The 20,775-nt window shown below is 38.7% G+C and overlaps 1 protein-coding gene across 5 annotated transcripts in view; it reads left to right on the forward strand.

The window, feature by feature from the left end:
* Positions 1 to 20,775, forward strand: part of LOC116537523 — a 618,525-nt gene that overhangs the window by 191,095 nt on the left and 406,655 nt on the right. Inside the window, exons 2-4 of one of the 5 annotated variants that reach the window (XR_004263169.1) lie at positions 4,442 to 4,656; positions 4,797 to 4,929; positions 5,038 to 6,508. The exons of 2 other annotated variants lie outside the window; for them this stretch is intronic. The gene's annotated coding sequence lies outside the window, so the exon portion shown is untranslated. Of the gene's footprint in view, positions 1 to 4,441; positions 4,657 to 4,796; positions 4,930 to 5,037; positions 6,509 to 20,775 lie in introns of those variants that run through there. 2 more of the 5 variants (XR_004263170.1, XR_004263168.1) reach the window with 2 other exon arrangements.

The raw sequence follows: 20,775 nt of genomic DNA on the forward strand, positions 1-20,775 counted from the left end.
GATACCAAAACCTGGCAGAGATACAACGAAAAAATAGAAAGCTTTATGCTAGTATCCTTAATGACTATCGATGTGAAAACTGTCAACAAAATCCTGGCAAGCTGAATCCAGCAGCACATTAAAAAGCTTATCCACCACAATCAAGGAGACTTCATCCCTGGGTTGCAAGGTAGTTCAACATATGCAAATCAGTAAATATGATTCATCACATAAACAGGGCTAAAGACAAAAGCCACATGATTATCTGAATAGATGCATAAAAGGCCTTTGATGAAAATTAACATTCCTTCATTTTAAAAACTCTTAATAAACTAGTTATTGAAGGGACATACCTCAAAATAATAACAACCCATGTATGACAAACCCACAGCCAATGTCATACTGAATGGGCGAAAGCTGAAAGCATTCCCCCTGAAAACCAGCAGAAGACAAGGTTGCCGTATATCACCACTCCTGTTCAAGATAGTACTGGAAGTTCTGGCCAGGGGAATCAGGCAAGAGAAAGAAATAAAGAGTATTCAAATAGGAAGAGAGGAAGTCAGACTATCTTTGTTTGCAGATGACATGATCCTCTATCTGGAAAACCCATCTTCTCAGCCCAAGAGCTTCTTAAGCTGACAAGCAATTTCCACGAACTCTCAGGATATAAAGTTAATGCTAGTGCAAAAGTCACTAGCATTCCTATACACCACCAACAGACAAACCAAGAGCCAAATCACAAGTACACTTCCATTTACAACTGCCACAACAAGAATAAAATTCCTAGGAATATAGCTAACAAGGGAAGTGAAGGACCTCTTCAAGGAGAACTACAAACCACTGCTCAAAGAAATCAAAGACAGAACAAATGGAAAATCATTCATTCCATGTTCACAGAGAAAAAGAAGTAATATTGTGAAAATGGCCATACTGCCTAAAGCACTTTATAGATTCAGTGCTATTCCCATTAACTTACCACTGACATTCTTCACAAAATTATAAAAAAACTATTCTGAAATTTATACAAAACCAAAAAGAGCTTAAATGGTCAAGGGAATTCTAAGCAAAAAGAACAAAGCTGGAGGCATCACAGTACCCAACTTCAAACTACATCATAGGGCTCGGTAACCAGAACAGCCGGGTTCTGATACAAGAACAGACACATAGACCAATGAAACAGAATAGAGAACCCAGAAATAAGACCACATTCCTACAACCATCTGATCTTTGACAAACCTGACGAAAACAAGCAATGGGGAAGGAATTTCCTATTCAATAAACAGTGCTGGGAGAACTGGCTGCCATATGCAGAAAATTGAAATTAGATCCCTTCCTTACACCATATACAAAAATCAACTCAAGATGAATTAAAGAGTTAAAAGTAAAACCTACAACTATGAAAACCCTAGAAGAAAACCTTGGCAATACAATTCAGGGCATAGGCATAGGCAAAGATTTCATGATGAAGGTACTAAAAGCAATTGCAACAAAAGCAAAAATAGACACATGAGATCTAATTAAACTAAAGAGCTTCTGCACAGCAAAATAAACAATCAATAAATTAAACAGACAACTTAAAGAATGGGAGACAAATTTTGCAACATATCCATCTGACAAACATCTAATATCCAGCATTTATAAGGAACTTAAGTTTACAAGAAGAAAACAATCCCATTAAAAAGTGACAAAGGACAAGAACAGACATTTCTCAAAAGAAGACATACGTGTGGCCAACTAACATATGAAAAAATAACTCAACATCACTGATCATTAGAGAAATGTAATTCAAAACCACAATGAGATACCATCTCATACCAATCAGAATGGCTATTATTATTAGGTTGGTGTGAAAGTAATTGTGACTCTGTCATGGAAATTAATGGCAAAAGCCACAATTACTTTTGCACCAACCTTATAAAAAGTCAAAAAACAACACATGCTGGCAATGTTGTGGAGAAAAAGGAAATGCTTTTATACTGTTGGTAGGAATGTAAATTAGTTCAATCATTATGGAAGACTGTATGGCAATTCCTAAAAGGACCTTGAAGCAGAGTATCTTTCAACCCAGCAATCTCATTACTCAGTATATACCCAAAGTAATATAAATTGTTGTATTATAAAGATACATGTGTGTGCATATTTTCTGCCGCCCTATCTGCAATAGCATAGACATGGAATCAACCTAAATGCCATTAATGATAGACTAAAGAAAATTTGGCACATATACAGCATGGAACACTATGCAGCCGTAAAAAGATCATGTTCTTCATGGGGGCATGAATGGATTTGGAAACTTATCCTCAGCAAACTAACATAGGAACAGAAAACCAAACACCCTGTATTTTCACTTATAAGTGGGAGCTGAAAGATGAGAACACATGGACACATGGGGCCAGGAAGCACACACTGGGGCCTGTTGGAGAATGGAGGTTAGAAGGAGGGAGAACATCAGTAAGTGCAGCTGTCAGATCCTGAGCTTAATACCTTGGTGATGGGATGATGTGTGCAGCCAACCACAGTGGCACACTTTTACCTATGTAACAAACCTGCGCATCCTGCATATGTATCCCTGAACTTAAAATAAATGTTAGAAAAAAACCTTGTCTCTAAACCTAGCTCGGCACTTTATTAGTTGTGGATCCGTAGGTAGGTTACTTAACATCTCTGTGCCTTTGCTGCTCCGTCTGTGAAATAGGGATAGTGAAGACAGCACATCACAGGGTTCAAGTGAGAATTGAATGCAACACCATTTATAAAGCTATTAATGCTGTGCATGGCACATTGTGAGTTCTAATACATGTTACCTAAAATGGAAGAGGGTCTGTCTTAGTTTCTAAATGCTGTGCCATATCTGTTTCCTCCCTAATATTGATAATTTATGTTTGGAGTACTCCATGGGGGCAGGGAATCCTACGTTAGCTCACAAGGTCATTTTATTTAACATACATTTATACAACTCATACTGTGTACTAGGGTCTGATGTAAGCACTGAACACATAGTTATTTCATTCTCCACACAATCCTATGTGGTAGCTATCCCATACAAAAGCCTCCGAATTTCTATACCTGCCACATTTTGTGACTTATTTTGATAAGTCCTGCGGGAATGGGGTGGATAAATTAAAGATGAAAGAATAAGATTCTTCCCTTAAGGCAGAGGGTTAGAGAAACAAATACTTGTAGAGGGTATATTATCTCAGGCTAGATATTTTGTGTGCATTATTTAATTTCAAGCAACAACTCTCTGTGATAGGTGATATTCCCATTTTGCAGATGTGGAAATAAACTAAAGAGGTTTTCGGTTTTTTTTTTTGATAACTAACTCAGCATTGCACAGCCAGTTCATTGTGAGGAATGGGATTCTAACCCAGGCCTGATTTCAGACCCTGTACACCTTTCACTGCATCTTGATGTCTGTTAATAGGAAAGATAATGTGCATATATAAATAAAATGTAAGGTATAGATAAAAAAATATATAGATAAGTTGTCCTCGGAGATAAGGGGAGTAATCAACAAGCCAACAGGTTCCTGGGATGCTTCACTGAAGAGGGAGCATTTGAAATAGGATCTGAAAGTGAGCAGGTTGTAGGCTGGGTGGGATTGGGAGAAGGAGGTTATAGGTAGAGGGAAGATCACAACCAAAGGCCTGATAGGATCAGGATAACATGTGTAGTTGGCAGTAATGGACCAAGGAGGTGAAACTGCCTGAGTAAGAAGCATTATCTTTCATCAACATTGTTTAGAATTGCCAGAGCATGGTCATAATAAAGAGCAGACTGACTCTTAGTTTATTTATTGCTTTTAAACTCTACAGATAATGTACCTGCTTTATTAGGTGTATCCAGGACAGACCACTCCTATCAACCTGTATTCTTTGGCATGCCATTGGGTTTGTTGGAATTAAGTTTCTCTTGAATTCTGTTCTCTGTAAGTCTTTCTTGGTAGTGCTCCAATTTCTATGATTTCTAGCCTGTGTTATTCCCAGCCTGTGTTATTTCTGGCTTGCACTCTTCACTATGTGATTTTTACCCTGTGTTCCAGGAAGACAGGTTCTTTCAGGGGCAAAGAGTTAGCCCTAGGCTTTCTATAGGTTTTGGAAAAGAAGGATCACAAGTGGAACCAGGTGTCTCTTGTATTCCAGGTCTGGAGTTCTTCTGCCTCAGGCAGGAAGCCTGTCTAAAATAAAAACTTTCTTCAGGATCTGAGTGATATCCACAAGCAATGCTAGATTGAACTAAAGGGCATGGGCCATGGCACTGCAAGAATCTTCTTAGAACTTTTGTCACTTGGTGGGAAGTTAAGAGTGGGCTGACTTGAACCTTGAAACGGTTAAAGGGAAGACCATGTGGTTGAAACACTCTCTACCCCCAGCCCCCTGGTCTTTCCTTGACTACCAACCTGGGGCAAAGGAAGGAGGATCTCCTGCTAATTTTCAACTGCGTTTTGCTCTCTGTTATGTAGCATTTCAGTGACATCATCCACTCAGGAGAGTTGGGGCGAGGCTGGCTGAGGTTCTCAAGGAGCTGAGTTTTGAGTTCAGGTGCTCGTGTAGCAGTGGAATGATGCCTCCTGATCTTTCAGACCTTTGAGACCTCTGGGCGGTCTTAGAAATCACCTCAAGCCTCCATCCAGTCCAGGATACGACAGCCTAGGGGAATTCCAGGGAAAGGTGGCAGGTAGAGTATCCTTTCTGAGTTTTATTCTCTCGTCCTCCTTTCCCTTCTTTCTCTGTGTCTGTGTTGCTCCGTTGTGTCTCCTCCTCGAGATTCCAAAGAACATTGATGCCAAGGTATTTATTTTATGTTCTTGTCAACAGAGATACCATGGACTATAAGGTGATGAATACCACAATGAGCTCACTACAAGATCTCAAAGATTCCAAGCCACTGGCTATTCCAAAGCATAAAGCCACCCTTCAGGAGCAGCGTTGGGAGGCAGACTGGGAGGAGGTAAGGAATCATCCACTCTTCCCTCTGCCCCTTGCCTCCATCAGCCTTTCACTATCAGATTGTTTGGGCTCTTGCCTGATGGGCTTTTTCCTGTGTGTTCTTCCTTAGGCCCTGAGTTTTTGCCAAAGGGTGGATCACCCCCTCAGGTGTCCGGGGAGCTGCTGAAGCATAGTGAGGCAGATGCACAGGACAGAAACGCAGAAACTGGAACCAACAGGCACCTAAAGTTGACTCGCACCCAGCATCCCTGAAGACTGATGTTCTCTGAGCTGTAGTTCTTCATTGGACTGTTTTTCCTTTGCTATCACCTGCCTAACACATAGTGCTGGATGCTTTCGACTGGTTGGATTTCTTTTTTTTTTCCCTGTATTATTTCTTTCCTTGATTCTGGGAATTATAAAAAAAAATTGCTTTAAAAAGTAGTATTCTGTGCTGAAATTAGCCTTGTTTATGAACAAGTTTTATCCCTAGGGATTTCCTGAATTGCAGTCCCAGGTTACCTTGTAAATGGGGCTGTGCTGTTTGATTTGTATAGTACTGAGCTGTAGGTTAAAATACATTTTCTTTCTTTTGTTTCATTCTTTTTTTTAAAGTTTGGATCCAGGTAATGGCCTGAGTCACATTTGCTTAGCTACTGAAGCGATCTCAATGTGGTATCGCTTAGAGTTGAAACATAATCAAACATACATTATACCTGGGGCTCTTGCACACTATTTGATGTATATGTTACACTACAAAGAAACACAAACCTTGTAGGTTGAAGTTTAATTCCTGTTTGATCCTGCAGCTAGAATGCTAAAGAAATTGTAAATATCAAAAGTGGCTTCAAATACCCTGAATGTAAGCTAGTCAACAGTAAGTGGATGGTTTCAGAATACCATTTTCTAAGACAAAGCAGGAAGTAGAGATCTACCTGAGCATCCACGATGTTGCTCAGGTCTGTCTGTGGATCTGTCCATTTTGGAGTAAAGAACAAGGCATGCTTCTGTGATTGTGCTTATGAAAACTGTGGTATTTCCGATTTATGTTTTGTAATTGTGCCTGCCTTGCAATAAAACACATTCAGTTGACTCAGCAATAAGGTCTCTGTCAATTTCCTGCAAAACTGTGTCTTTAGTAGCTTTCTAAGAAAGTCCAGTGTAGACCTATCAGTGGTTGACCTGCTAGACATTTCCGCTGGACCTAGCATTATTGCTTTTTCAGAAATAGCACCAGAGCTGTCCATTGTCTACACATGTGGTCAGTTGTATGGTCAGCTTCTCAATTTTTCATATTACCATCAACTACAGGAATCTCTAGTCACAGCCTAACCCTGTTATGTAGATGTGCTGCCATCTGCCATCGTGTTCTAACTCTGGAGTCCCTGTTTATTTCTGAGACTCTAGGACAAGCCAGAAACCCTCTGGACCTTGGCGTCCTCATAAACAAAATGGGGATAATGATACTTCCTATGATGTGGTGATAAGTACCTGTAAAAGGACATCACATGGATGGTACTTTGAACATTGTAAATTCATTTGGATGTGGCAATACTCAATACATGGTGGCTATTTTATTTGTTAATAAAGAATTGAATGAATTTCTAAATATCTTACAGTTAACCTTTTGTTGAGAACACTGAGTAACCTCTGAGTAGTTTCTTAGGCCTCTGTACTTAAAGCTCTTGGAAAAAACGTGAAGATTCATGAGGCAGAAGTCTGGAGTGGAGAATCTGCTGCTGCCTTCCTTGGCCACATAACCAAATACCTCAATTCCTTAATTTCTCCTTCTGAAAATTGGGCAGATGTTTTACCCCCTTCACAGCAATGACACTATCCCATTCTCAGAAAAGTATATACTATCCTGTTCTCAGAAAATCATATAACTAATAAGACACCACCTTTTCTACTTGTTTACAACTTCAAGCCCATGTCATCCAAGAGGAGGTGAGTATCTCTCTGGATACTGACAAGGAGAGCTCTTTAACTAAGGAGAATAATCCAAACCATCAAAAACCACATCACACTAGATCTGTCACCTTAGTGGAAAGTACTTCCGAGAGAACCCTGGTATTCTCTACACCACACCTGGGATTTTGGGGTGATCAAAATGTGCAGCAGAGACAAGAGCTGACACGATTCATTTTGGACTGGGTGGCAAATAGAACGGTTGTTCCCTGATTGCCATGATACAGATTATTGTCCCACGGTCATTATTCCTGGACTTCAAGACATGCATAGTAGAAAGAATATTTTCTACTTTCTACCCTGAAGTATTAAAATGACAATAAGAATTGCAGCAGCAAGTTAACAGTTATTGAGCACTTACTGTAGGCTGGGCGTTAGGCAAAACATTACGAGCTCTGGCTGATTTCATCATCAGAGGGATTGCATGAGTAGGTACTCTCATTACCCCCATTGCTTACATGAAAAACTGAGCCATGGAGTGGTTAGGTAAGTGAGCCAGACCACCCAGTTGGTGCGAGGCATAGCTGGATGAATCGGTCAGGTTGTCCTGACTCCAGAGCTTGAACTCTTCACCGCCAGGCTCAGCTGCTTCCTCATTTGGGCTTCTGTCCCTGTCTGATTGCTTACTGGTTTGTGACTTTAAACCTCAATTTCGTTGTCCTTATTTGTAATTTAGGTCTATTCTCGTTCTCTCTCACCTGCTTCCCACAATTATTGCCTATGCTCTTGGAAAATGTGTTCCACGTAATTTCCACTTCCCTCCAACAGTTTACCCAGAGGTTGGTGATATGGTGTATCTGTTTGAAGAACCACTGGAATTGAAAGCAGGTTACATAGTTGTAAACAGGTTGTAGCGGCTGCAATTGGCATCCTGTCCACATTTTTAAGGGCTTCCTTTAACTGGGGCACCATTGTATATCACAGGCCAGAAGTGCTAGGGCATGCATTCCCTGCCCCACTGAGACTAGCCATCAACCAGTGGCTGAAGAGATGTGATGTAAACACTCCAGCTCCCTCACCCCTTGGTGGACTGAATGAGGCATGTTCTATGCTGGCTCTGAGTTCTGTGAGGTGATGCTCCAGTTGCTCATGGTGTTAACTAGTTGTTGGCCACTTTTCATTCTCTATCTCATGCTGTTATCCACTCTTAACCAGTGCTCCCTAGAATCACTTCCCCAGGAAGTAATTTGCACAAAAATTCTTATCTTAGACTCTGCTTCTGGGATAAACCCAAGCAAATTCAAAGTTCTGGTGCTGGTCAGTTATAGATATAATAAAGCACCAGAGGAAATACAGCAATATTATTCAAGACTAAATAGTCTCTTTCTTTGTTTTTCTACTGATATTCTGCTAATATCAGAGGGATTAAGAACAGGAATGGGGGCCTTAAAAACCTGAGACACAGTTGCCAGAGAACAATTTCCTTCTTGCAAAATAGGCACCCTTACAAGTTATGAGATATCTTTCCTTTAAATGAAAGACTCAACTAACATGATAATAATACCAGGCAAGAGTCACCTGACGGCAAATCAAATTACAATTCACAGACTAGGGCAAGTCGTTAAATATAAGGGGGTAATGGGAAAAGGAGAGAGTCACAATCCCTCACCTCTCAAGGACTCCTATTTGCCTTTGAATCACTTCTGCTTCAATTAACATCGATTGAGCTTGCCTAGAGGGCCTGGCTCTTGTCAAATCCCATTACAGGAGGCTCCAAGATACTATCTGTCGCAAACCTTTGTTGTACTGAGACTTTTTTGTGGGAATATTGAATATGGCATGGAGTAGCTAACACATTGATCAGGGATGTGATACAAGAGGTTTGCTTTTTCTAGTGTGGCAGTATTATAAATAGGATTTCATTTTGCCATTATTATTATCAACTAGATCCAATTCTCTAAGTTCAAGTTATGATGCTCTAAAAAGCATGTCAGACTGACCCACTACTGCTTTTAGAAATCAACATCGAAAATGTCAATCCTGTAAAGTGAGAAAATGTGACTGAATCTTTGTTATAGACATCACACACTGAATTTACTTGTTTTGTTGGAAGGAGACACACAGAAACATGTTTTCTCTATGGGGTTCTCAGTAAAGGAGTCTCTGTTTATTTTATCTGAGATGTAAAAGGAATTAATAGTATTTATCAGTCTGTCTTACGTCTTTTCGTCTCACTCTTGCAAAGATCTTGGAAGGTGGGGCTATATTGTATGCCTCTTTGTTTTCGGCATGTGATTGATAACAGAGCTTTCTTCATATTCAGTATCTACTCCTTCTTTACTTGAAATAAACTAGATGATGGAAACTGTTTATTTTATAGATTTCCTGTGGAATTTTAAACCATTAGTAGTGTGTACCCAGCCTTGTGCTTAATGGAGGAGGGAAAGAAAATCAAAATCCCATCCTTGGATGTGTGCTTAGATGTTGAGGGGCTAGATTCCTATGAGGAAAAAAATCAAAGAATAAGATTGTTTCTAGAATTTTTTTTATGACCAAGAACACTTTATGCAGTGACACACTATTATAGGTACCTTTTTAATGCTTGCATTTTAATCTTATTTTTAATTTTTAGAAAAACATTTAAATGCTCTTGCTACTAATAAAACACATCTAATGAATGGAATCATCTCAGATATTAAATTAGATTACAAATTTAATTAGACAAATTCTCCTAAGTATTTTAATAAAATACTGACCAATTTCATTAAGTTTCAGAAACTTTAAAAGCGGATGGCACCACATGTGCATGTACAAACAATCACAATCACAATGGGATTCAAAATTTTTATTCTACACTTAAACTCTTAGATAGTATTTATATAATGGGTTTATGTCTCCATTATTTACAAACTTGTTTTATACCTTCCTTGTTTGTTATACTTCTCATTGTTTATACTTTCCTAGGTTTCAGTAATTTTGCTAAACTTGAAAGAAAAAGAATGCAGTTTCAGTCAAACTGGTGTTGCAGATACTGGGCTGTCAATCACATGGTTTTTGGTTGATACATGGGATCTTATTGGATCCCTTCAAAGTTGATACAGCCAGTCCTGGGCCAGTGTTTTCTGGCTTGAGTTTTTTTCTGAGAGTTAAAATTTAGCCACTATGTCAATGGCTGTTGGAAGCCCTTGTCTTATACAAGAAACATGGAGCTTCCTCTGAGGGTTCCCATGTCCCTCAAACCTTAGTTCCAGGCAGTAAGACTCTACTTCATGATGCTTTCGTTTTTCAGTATTTTTGATGAAAGCATCTAGTGGTTTCATTATCTAAGAGTTGAAGAGATAAATCTGGGCAGCAGATACTCTTCTGTGATCACCACATCATATGTCAGTTTCTAACACACCACTGGAATTTTTCTTCTGACTCTTATCAGTGACCATAGGGGCTGGTAACTCATCTGGTCTACCAAGAAAAATCTCCAGTTTTCTTGAGTTATTTGACTTAACATTCACTGTAGATTTTTTCCTATTTCTTGAGAAAAATAAAGATATTGAAACATATCAAAGAAACTGAACATCTATACATGTCAATTTTCAACCTCACTAAAATATTTTAAAAATAAATATGCCTTTCTCTTTGTTTTTCGATGACCTCTTTGTACATCATCTACTTTTTTTTTTATTGCTAAGTACTTTTATGGACTGAAGTGAAAGCTTTTCACAGACATAAGTTATTCCAATAAACCATAATTATTCTTGTTCAAATTATTGTATTGTGAGCACGCCATAAGCTGTCTCCATTGTTTTTTCAGCATTACTTCTGAGACATTTTTGAAAGTCTCTTGCTTAAAGGCAACAAGATGTTCCATACTCATATTGTTTGTTGTTTATTGTTAGCTAAGGTTTTAGTCCCTGAGAAGCCCTGACTCCTAATAATAAAGAATAGCACTAGGATTGTGTAGTAGTTTTATCCCTAGGAATATGGTGATAGTCAAAATACTACTTCTTTTTGTCACTTTAGTGGAAGTGCTTGAAGGAAGTATTCAATCATGTCCCACATAATGATGTTTTATAGATATAATGGTGGTCCCATAAAATTATAATTGGACTGAACAATTCCTATTGCCTAGTGATGCTGTAGCCATCGTAAGGTTTTAGCACAATGTATTACTCACGTGATTGTGGTGATGCTAGTGCAAGGCAACCTACTCCTCAAGAGGAGCCTGGGGCAGGTTCTGCAGGAGGTATTCCAGAAGAAGGCGTTGTTATCATAGGAGATAAGACTTTCCTGCTTGTTATTGCCCCTGACAACCTTCCAGTGGGACAAGATGTGGAGCTGGAAGACAGTGAGACAGTGATATTGATAGTCCTAACTTGTGTGGGAGTAGGCAACTGTATTTGTCTGTGTCTTTTTTTTTTCAAGTTGAAAAAGAAAAATATAATTTAACAATCTGAAAACAGAAAAAACTTTAAGAATAAGGAAATAAAATACTTTTGTTCAGCTGTACAATATGTTTTAAGCTAAGTGTTGTTACACAAGAGTAAAAAGTTAAAAAAATTAAAACATTTATAAAGCAAATAGTTACAGTAAGCTGAAGTTACTTGTTACTGAAGAACAAAAATTATTTAAAATAAATTCAGTGTAGCTTAAGTGTACAGTGTTTATAAAATTCACATTAGTGTATAATAATGTCCTAAGCCCACATTCATTCACCACTCACTGACTCACCCAAAGCAACTTCCAGTCCTGCAAGTTCTATTTATGGTAAGTGCCCTACACAAGTGTACTATGTTTAATCATTTATACCTCATTTTTACTTTTCCTTTATGTTGTTTGGATACACAAATACCTTTCCGTTACAATTACCAACAGCATTTAGTACTATATGGTTCAAACCTATACAATAACATGCTGTATATGTTTGTAGCCTAAGAGCAATAGTCTATACCATGTAGCCTAGATGTGTAGTAGGCTATAGCATCTAGATTTGTGTAATTATGCTCTGTGGTAGCATAATGAAAAATCACCTAAGGACACATTTCTCAGAACGTATCCCTGTTATTAAAAGACGCATGACTGTATTTTAAGATCAAATGTTTTCTTTAACATTTCTTAATATGAGTGGCAATTTTTATGTGTTCTAAATCTAATATTAATTTTGAACATTTACTTTTCTATACCATGCCCTCTTGGATCATTAAATTAGAATCACATTCTTTTCTCATTTATTAGCCTTATGTGTTTTATTGATCTCCATTTTGTAGTTCTTTTATTGACAAACATAAGACAGCATCCAAGTGGAGAAAGCCATGGGATATACCAGAAAGATCAGTTTTATCATCTGTAAATGCTATGAACTGATGAGATTTAGGATAGAGATGTTCATCTTATGGGTGATGAAACGCTCCTTGGAATTTTTGTCATTGGTAGAAGGCAATGGTTGTCAAAGCATGATCACCAGGAGGTAGTATTAAAACACATTTGTTTTGCCTACCCCACAATTATTACCAAGTCAGAGGTGGGGCTGGAAAATTTGCATGTCTTACAAGTTCCCAGATGAGACTGATGTTGCTGGCAGTGAGACCACACTCTGAGAACCAATGGTCTAAGGTACATAAAATAAGGCTTGTTGGCTATGCAGAGATGGCTTTTGATGCCTTTCATTTTGAAGCCATTCATCAAGCTGAAGATTAAGTAAGAAAAAGTAACAACTTCTAAAAAGACAAGTCCTTGGGCTATAACAATTGGCATTATTTTGAATCTTGCGTATTTCACCATGTCTACCCTTTCCTCATAGTTTCCATTCTCTTCCGGCAACTGACTGCTTAGCAGCAATAGATCTTATGTAGAGACCAAAGTGCAGAGTGATATAAAAATCTTAATAAGAACCGAACAGAATTCCGTAATTCATGTAGAAAATTCCCTTCATGTAAATAAATACTAATGAAATTGCTTCCAAAAAATTCTTTGGGGGAAGGGAAAAGTAATTCACACAATCAAGGCATTCTCTGCTTTTAAACCCAGATCCTAAATCTTGATTTTATTTTTTAAGTTTGAAGTATAAAACTTGTCTTCCTTTACCTGAACCTGTTACAGAAGGAAGTCTGTCTTCCTAAGTGTTTAAGCAAGTGCTAGGTGTGCTGTCACTTCAAGATGAATAATAAATGGCCATAATAAATGAATGCTGTGGGTGACATTAATAAGACATTTTCGATCCTGCAGGAAGAGTCATGCTGGAAGATAAATAGATGCATTTATTTATACTATTGTTAGGAGCTTGAACTTTTAACACACAGAGCAGGTGTTCAGTCTATTTTGGAAACATCTGAAAAAAACCCTCTTATTTTCACGTTTCTCTGTCTGATCCTAGAAGGTAGATGTTTCCTAAAGGCACTGCCTTTTCTCTTTGTCTCTTCACTTCTTTACTTTTCTCTTAGCGAAATCTTCTACAGTTTAAATCATTATTTCTATAGAAATTGATTGACAATCCAACCTCCCTTCAAAAGTGAATCTTCATTTTTAACTAACTATAGTACATCTCTGTCTGGATGTGCTTCAGGCAACTTAAATCACCTGCCTGTAGGAGAACTGGGTTCTTCCTCTTCCTAACCCAGTTTATCCATTTTGTTTTTCCTTTTCCAGAATATCAGTCACATTATTTGCTTCATGAAAATTTCTCTTTTATCATCCCACACATCCACATGACTCAGCCTCCAGTGAGAATATCTCATATTCTCCAGACAGAAGAGAATAAACTAAAAGGTAAAGAGCTCAAGGACTGTTTTACTTTACCAGTGGCATGAAAAAACTTTCAAAAGAGAGACATTCTAAAAGACGGAAATCCAAAAGGCGCAGGCTACGTGGACCTTACAGCTTTAAATGTCTTTGCTCGTAACACTGTAGCTTTCATGAGTACAGCAAAGCTCCATGCTCTACAACAAGGCCAAATAGTGAACTTGACCTATGCCCCATGTCAGCATCTTGTGTCAAACATAGACAAAAGAGGTCTTGAGTTCTCCATAGAGCCATTCGATTTCTTATTTATTTTTTTAACAACGACAGGTATATAATACAATGTGTATACAATATAAATTTTCTAAATTGAGTCATTTTTTTGTCCATTATTGTAAAGAACACAACTCCTCCTGACATAGACACAAACACACATTTCAAAGAGAAGTCCATTAAGAACAACAACAGAACTAGGGAGAACAGTGGGACATTATTTAATACCAGTCTGTGTACCCCAGATTCAGGGATCACTGGGAATGTTCAGCCAATTATTTTTAAGCCAATGTATTTATTCAGAGACTTAGAGGTAATAATCACACACTCTAGATTTTTACAATATTAGTAGAATTCTCTTCTTGCTGTCTTTTGTGCTCAGCTATTTTTTTTCTATAAGTGACTGACCTTGTGCAACTTGATGGAATAATCCCTTTAAAAATGTTAAAGGATAAACACTATTTGGAAACTTTTTGATCCTTTTAGAATTTACTTCTGCATGACTTGTTAGGTTTTACTTGTTCTGAATCTTGTGACCCCTGGGACTTTCTATTCGACTAAGTAATCAGATAAGATTATTATTTTGTTGATGAATGACTAACTTAATTTACCATTTTTCTCATATTAAAAAGTTTAATGTAGCCATTATGGCCTTGAAATACAGTGTAATTAATTAATCATAGTATTATTTGACATAGTATATGCATATTGCACCTCAAATGTATGCTGGTACCTATGCTAGAATCAAAGATAAATGGGAAATAGTCTATGACTTTAAAGATCACAGTGTAAACTCCAGTAAAATCTCAGGGAGGGAATTTTAAGAATTCTCATTGATCACTAAATTCCCTCTGTAGAGTTTTTTCCAAGTGGTGATCCGTTTTCCCTGAGAAATCCTCAGTGCCATTGTTCTTGTTATCATTCATGGCAATCAATGCCATCTCTGGGGATCTCATCCTTATTATCAGGTGAAAGTCTATGTCTTGATGAGTTTATCCATGGATCCTATTCCTAACTTAGGAAATTCAAATGTCTACAAAGGGTTGGCAGATCATTTACATGAGTTAGGCAAGCCAGGTATTAAAATTTAAAAGCTCAAGTATTGTAATAAATGGCATCTGGCATGTGACCAGAACATGGTGAAGACAACAGTTGGGTGGAAGGGACTGTAGTCAAATCTGAAGAGCATCCCATCTTTCACTCTCATTCATTATTTCTTGGAAGAAACAGGTCAGATATTATAATTTTTTCAAGAAAACCAGGACATCTTTATTTGGCATCTCCTGATTTTTAAATTGGCAGCTGATTCAAAACCTTGAAGACATTCTAGGGGACAACATTTTGAGAGACAAGCACATATCTACAGCTAGTTTTGGCCTGTGGGCTATTAATTTTTAAAACTTTTCTAAGCCCCAAGCGTTAAGAAAGCAATCTATATTCTCTTTCACTTGAAAGATTCTGTGGCTAATACTAGGTATCAACTTCATTGGATTGAGGGATGTCTAGATGTCTGGTAAAGTATTGGTTTGGGGGTATGTTTGTGAGGGTGTTGCCAGAGGAAATTAACATTTGAGTTGGTGGCCTGGGAGAGGAAGATTCACCCTTAATGTGGATGGGCATCATCCAATCAGCTGCCAGCATGGCTAGAATAAAGCAGGTGGAAGAACGTGGAATAAGTTCTTGCTGAGTCTTCTGGGTCTCTTCTTTCTTCCTGTGCCAGATGCTTGATTCTGCTCCTCCTGCCCTTGGACATCAGTCTGTAGGTTCTTCATCCTTGGGACTCTGGGACTTGCATTAGCAGCTTCTTGGGGACTCTTGGGCTTTTGGTCACAGACTGAAGGCGACAATGTTGGCTTCTCTAGTTGTGATGCTTTCAAACTTGCACTGAACCACTACCATCTTCTCTCTTTCCCAGCTTGCAGGTGGCCTAGTACAGAAGGTTGGGACTGAGAGGTAGAGCATTGCTATGAAGACACCTAGAAATGTGGACTTGAATTTGGAACTGGGTAATGGGCAGAGGTTGGAAGAGTTTAGAGGGTTCAGAAGAAGACAGGAGGATGAAAGAAAATTTGGAACTTCTTAAGAGACTGGTTAAATGGTTGTGACCAAAATGCTGATAGTGTTATGGACAATGAAGTCCAGGTTCCAAGGTCTCAGATGGAAATGAGGAACTTATGGGGAGCTGGAGAAAAGTTCTCACATGTTATTCCTTAACAAAGAAGTTACTTGCATTCTGTTCATGCCCTAGGGAATCTATGGAAGTCTGAATTTCATAGTGAAGATTTAGGGTATCTGATGGAAAAAAGCTTCTAAGCAGCAAAGCATTCAAGATATAGGCTGGGCATGGTAGCTCATGCCTGTAATCTCAGCAGTTTGGGTGGTTGAGGTGGGTGGACCACCTGAGATCAGGAGTTCAAGACCAGCCTGGCCAACATGGCAAAACCTTGTTTCTAATAAAAATACAAAAATTAGCCAGGTGTGTTGGCATGCACCTGTAGTCTCAGCTATTCAGGAGGCTGAGGCAGGAGAATGGCTTGAACCTGGGAGGCGGAGGTTGTAGTGAGTCAAGATCGTGCCATGGCAGTCCAGCCTAGGTAGTGGTGAGTCTCCATCTCAAAGAAAAAAAGAGATTTGATTTGGCTTCTTCTAACAACCTATGCTCAGATATAGAAGCAAAGAAATGACTTAAAGTTGGAACTTATATTTAAAAAGAAAATAGAGTATAAAAGTTTGGAAAATCTTCAGCCTAGTCAGGCTGCAGAGAAAGAAAAAGTTTTTTCGGGAGAGGAATTCAAGCAGGCTGAGGAGCAATCATTTGCTGAAAATATTTGCATAACTAAAGGCGAGCCAAGTGCTAACAGCCAAGACAATGGTTAAAAGGCCTGGAAGATATTTTGGAGAACTTCTTGGCCACTCCTTCCATCATAGGCCCCAAGGCCTAGGAGGAAAGAATGGTTTCCCAGACCAGCCCCACCAGGACACTGCTCCCTGCATCTCAGCTGCTCTGGCTCCAGACCTGGTTCAAAGGGCCCAAGATACTGTTTGTGCTGCCAAACTGGGGAGTGCAAGCTTCCATAACCCTTGCCAGCTTCCATGTGGTGTTAAGCCTATGGGCATACAGAGTGCAAGAGTAAAAGAGCGTGTCACCTTCTGCCTAGATTTCAGGAGATATATGGAAAAGACCGTGTGTCCAGACAGAAGCCTGCTGCAAGGGTGGACTCCCCACTTGAAGTCCCCAGTGAGGTACTGCCTGCTGGAGCTGTGAGAAGGGGGCTACTGTCCCAAGATCCCAGAGTGTTACAGCCTCTCCACCCGTGTCCCTATGTCTGTGCCAGGTCTTATTAAAGCAGCTGTAGGTGTTGCATCTCCCAAAGCCACAGGAAGAGAGCTACCCAATATTGGGAGCCCACCTCTTGCACCACTGTGCCCTATATGTGGAACATGGAGTTAAAGAAGATTATTTTAGAGCTTTAAGATTTAATGACGGCCTTGTTGGCTTTCAAATTTGCATGGGGCCTGTAGTCCCTTTCTTTTGATCAATTTCTCCCTTTTAAAATGGGAATGTTTATCTAATGCCTATACCCAGATTTTATCTTGGAAGGAACCAACTTGTTTTTTATTTCACAGGCTCATAGGTGGAAGAAATTTGCCCTGTCTCAGATGAGACTTTAGATTTCGAACTTTTGACTTTTGAGTTGACACAAATAAATTAAGATGTGGGGAACTGTTAGGAAGGCATGACTGTATTTTGCAATGTAAGAAAGACTTGAGATCTGGGGGGACTAGGGACAGAATAATATAGTTTGGATTTGTCCCCACCCAAATCTCATAATGAAACATAATCCCCAGTGCTGCAGGTGGGCCCTGCTGAGAGGTATTTGTATCATGGGAGTGGCTGCAATATGAATGGCTTGGGCCATCCCCTTGGTGTTAAGTGAGCTCTCATTCTGAGTTCACAAAAGATAAGGTCATTTAAAAGTGTGTGCCCCCATTCCACCCCACTCTCTCTCTTACTTGCTCCTGCATTCACCATGTGATGTGCCTACTCCCACTTCAACAGTGATATTTGAAAAACATTTGCCAAACTATGTTTCCTATCTGTATAAAGAGCTATTCTTTAGAAGGACTGTAGAGCACCCGTATAAACCCAACTGTTACTGAATAGTGGAAATTTAAGTCTGACAGGGAAAATATTTGGGGAAAAATTTCCCCAAATCACTCACCAATTATATCTACATACGACTTTAATTACATAAAATGTGTAGTCTAGTGTCTGCTTCTTGCATGAATGTCCAATAAATGTTTATTTTTGTGTTGGTTGTTCTTCATTTAACTCCCTTCCTAGACCCACCCTCTGCCCTTATGCCCCTGATGTGGAACCCTGAAGGCTGACTCCTCTGGCCTGCAATACTTGAGTTCCCTTGCCAGATGGCTTCTAGTAGGGTATGGACAAGGGAAGACACCAGAAAGATATCAGAGAGCAGAAGGAGAGAGAAGCTAGGCTGTTTATTCCATGTTCCCTCCCTGCTTTAAGTTTCCATCTCTGATGGTAGCTGCACCTCTATGTGATTTCAGATTTCACTAGAGAGCCCATCTGCCATGAGTCTTTGGCAGACTCTGAGATCACACAGAGATATAGAAACACAGCTCTCATGGAGCTCCTGAAATGTTCATGTTATCCTGTTACTTCTCTGGCTCCAAAGGTGGTACTGGATTCCCAATGTTACTAATGTCAGAGTGTCTCAGCTCTTGCTAAGTACCTCTGTCTTTTGATTAGAAATGTTTGGGGTGAATTATTTATTCTGCAGTGTTCTCTGGTACTTTCTCCTTCTCTTTTTCCTTAGTCCTTATAATGCCATTTCTCCATTTATCTTTGTATCAGTGATAGAAACTTGTCTCTAATGAAACGTGTTTAAATATGAGGTTAGTAGTATGCACTCATATTTTTTGGTTTAATTGTCTTGATAAGTGTCAGGATCTTCTGGGATAAGTCACTTTCTACAGAACCATGTTTCAAATTACAAAAAACTACCCTGTTGATCCGTATAGCCCAAGAACATTTAATTACTATAGAGAAGTAACGTGCCATCTCCAGCTCACTCAAGTGAAGTCTCTGAGCCTCCAGAAACCTTAGCTTTTTCTATTTTCTGAAACAGATGTGACCAACTGGGATGTATGGGAAGCTTTATTCTCACCAGCAGGATAGGTGTAGAATTAGTCTTATTTTTCTGGCCCCTGTTTTCAGTGAGTTTCAAGAGATGCCTGTGAAACTTAAACTTAACTATAATTTCTACACTTTGGGTCTGACCCTTTATATTTTCAGTCATACCTTGGAGACAGTTTTGAGGTTACACGAACTTCTCAGAACCATTCCACTGCCAGCCTTCCTAATCTCAAGTATTTTGAGCTGGGTGAAATTTTTATTCAGGTTTCTTAGGGCACTTTGGAATTTGGTCCTCTGACCACCTAACATTTTAGTCCTCCTGGCTTAGGCCACAACCAATCTCTTATTTTTTTTTCCTCTTTTTCTTATGTTCTCATATTAAGAATCCAGTATGGCTTGGTGAAGAATCTGGACTAGTTGTGACAGTGTAATATAACAGGTCATCTTTTGCAAACAAAAATTTTATGAGTATTAAGTGTCAGGGACCAATAAACATAGCACAATAGCCAGTTACCCAACTATAAAATCCACAAACAAGTAATTAGGGAGGAATGAATAGAGGTTTTACATTTAGAAATACAGAACATCTCTTAGCAAAATCCATTTCAAAACAATATGGCTTGTAAAGTCTTCACTAATAATTTTAATATGGTCTTATCTTTAAAGCACTTTCTAAGTCTCCAGATTGTTTCTGAAGTATGTATCATTACAAAAGTGTGTGCCAGACTGTTTTCAAAAAACATTAGTATAGTGAATAAGCATTCTGTTTTTACCTTAATATTTAAATTGGATTTTTTCGTTATTATTTAAAACTACATAATTAAGGCATTTAACGTTTTATTAATTGTTTTAGGATTGAATAGGTTATATGTAGACATTTTATAATGCTGCAGTCTATATCCATATTTTTTATGTTGTATTTTCCAAAATAGTGATTCCTTAGAGCAGTTTGTTGCTCAACCAGCAATTTTGTCCCCCATGGGCTATTTGGCCACATCTGGAGACATTTTTGATTTTTACAACTTGGGTGAGTGTGTTTGTGCATGTTCCTGGTATCTAGTGGGTAGAGCCCAGGGATGCTGCTAAATATCCTGTAATGCACAGGACAACCCGCCATAACAAAGAGTGATCCAGTTCCAAATGCCAATAATTCTGAGGTTCTGAAACCCTACCCTAGATAGGAAAAGCTTCCTATTTGCTGATTCTGCAGCCTATCTGCTCCTGACCCTCTCTAACCTCTAGAGTAGGAGTACTACTGCTACTAAAGGAAATTTTTGCTCGGAATTTCTTCAGTTTTACTAAGTAGTTGCTATGCATGTGATGCTGTCTGCACAACAGAATGAAGAAATACACAGTAGAATAAAGAACTGAGGTGTTCTTCAGGATTTCTCCATTAAAACATATATGTGTAAGAGAGGAAATTATTATTTGAAACCAAAACTGGTTATAATTTGGGAGAATAGATGGTGACAGGAGCATTCTCATCATTGGTAAAGTAAATCCCTATATGATTTTTTTTTTCAATTTACTATGACATATTGGGGAGAGGGCTAGGTGAAACTGGAATTTTTAAAACTTTGTCAATTCTTCTTTGTTGCTGAATGCAATATCTGAGCAGATGGCCTTTTTGTTTAACTGAGACAGTGACTGCAAGGAGGATTCGTGCAGAGACTTCTTGAATGAGGGTAATTCATTCAGTATAACAGAGTGTGGTGTTGGCTTTCTGGGTGGGATAACCTAAGGCTGAGATAGCGGGAAAATAAGAAAGCTCGAAAAGGTATAAAAGTCTAGACG

The sequence above is a fragment of the Sapajus apella genome, unplaced genomic scaffold (genome assembly GCF_009761245.1).
Source record: "Sapajus apella isolate SASKATOON/1434 unplaced genomic scaffold, GSC_monkey_1.0 scaffold4, whole genome shotgun sequence".
NCBI classification, from domain to species: Eukaryota; Metazoa; Chordata; class Mammalia; order Primates; family Cebidae; genus Sapajus; species Sapajus apella.